Below are 802 nucleotides of genomic sequence, written 5' to 3' on the forward strand. Positions count from 1 at the left end.
TCTTAACAACAGATGCAGAGGCACTGAGTATCCGTTCAAAGTGATTATTAGACAGAGGGCAGCCATATTAATTTATTTTGCTAAATTTTTATTTTTAGCTAAATACTATTGTTGATGGAGACAAACATATGGAGAGACATGAGGCACAAAAATAAATAAATACATGGAAAAAAAATTTCATGAAAGGGCACTTGGTTGATCATCAAGGATAAAAGGGGCAGGGGCTCAAGCCCCCTCCGACCCCCTCTCTGCACGTACATGCAGGGGCAGCTGAGACAGGTGATACTGGGAGTGCCACCATATCATTTAAAAAACAAACAAACAAAAAACATTGAAATAAACTTCAATCTTCAAGCAGTAAAAACATATAGCAAAAAAACAAACAAACAAAAAGAAACAAACTTGTCAGGGGGAACTTTTATACATGCAGTGACAACATGAAAACCAAGAAAAAGACGTTACAACATAATCAATTCTTACAAAATTTACAATTTCTCTGGCTTTTGGATTATTGAATGAAACAGAGATTATAGTACCAATTCAAGTCTTTCATGAAGAGAATACAGATCTATATGACTGAACTTGCATTTTTGTATATAGTATTTAACAAGAAGTACAATGAGGTTGATGATAATGAAGGAGTCACAGTTCTTTTTTGACAAAAGCAGCAAAGCCAAAGATAGCAGTCTCATACCTTGTGTCACCATGTGTTAAACATGCGGATCCTGCAACTCACTAGGATCCACGTTCTAGTCGCATTGAACTACAAATACCAAAAATCCTCTCACTTGTGTGGATGCCA

The sequence above is a fragment of the Poecilia reticulata genome, chromosome 11 (assembly GCF_904066995.2).
Source record: "Poecilia reticulata chromosome 11, P_reticulata-male-v2, whole genome shotgun sequence".
In the NCBI taxonomy this organism is placed as follows: domain Eukaryota; kingdom Metazoa; phylum Chordata; class Actinopteri; order Cyprinodontiformes; family Poeciliidae; genus Poecilia; species Poecilia reticulata.